This window comes from Lygodium microphyllum, chromosome 6, assembly GCF_053477565.2.
Source record: "Lygodium microphyllum isolate KBCC chromosome 6, Lygodium_microphyllum_v1.1.10, whole genome shotgun sequence".
NCBI lineage: Eukaryota > Viridiplantae > Streptophyta > Polypodiopsida > Schizaeales > Lygodiaceae > Lygodium > Lygodium microphyllum.
The window spans coordinates 84,876,682-84,877,534 of NC_141140.1; positions in this window are offsets into that span (position 1 = coordinate 84,876,682).

The window sequence follows — 853 nt, forward strand, 5'->3', positions numbered from 1 at the left end:
CACTGGTCATCTTATAGACTGTTTCTAGAATAAAACTAACAACAGCACACCTCGGTGCTTCTCCAGGGTGCCAGAAGTGGCTTGATGTTTGATTGTTCTTTTTACAGCATTTAAATTTTTGCAGTTGTAGGTCATTCTTAAAACACGTTGGCATTTCATCAAAGTGAGACCCGTCCTTGTGTCAAAGACACTAGTTTTGAAAAAAGTACTTGAGAGACTGTCAACCAGAATCATACATTCCTAGGAGACTCTTCCACCCAGTCAATGGATCCATATCATCTGTTAATCAATTTTAATATATTTCTAGACAAACCATGTATGCATAGTTGCCAAGAAACCTGTTTCAAAATGTCAGGAAACTTATTTCATACCTGCATAAAACTACAAAACACCTTTGTTAAAAAAAAAAAAACCACCCTAACCTAATTATAGTAACAAGGCATGGGCTTTGGGGATGGGGAGAAAAAATTGCCATCCCTTGTCACCACAAGGGGGCTCTAACTTGGGGATGAGATTAGGATGGTATGGGGACATGATGGGATTTGGATGCAAAACCTAAAGTTTTTGAGCTTTTGTAATGATATTTATCACAGATTCATTTTGATATGTTGACATGGATTATCATTAATCATTGGTATTGATTGCAAGGATTTTGTTTGAGTTGTTATTCATATATGTTACTTCTACTCCTAAAGCTAATGTTGGTCATGGATATTGGATCATAATGCATATACATGTTAACGCCATGTTGAATGTTTATTTGCATAGTATGGGATTTGAATCATCATTAATTTGTGTTAGGTTTGTTAGATGAGCCATCTATATGTGTATATGAGAGGTTACATAGGTATTT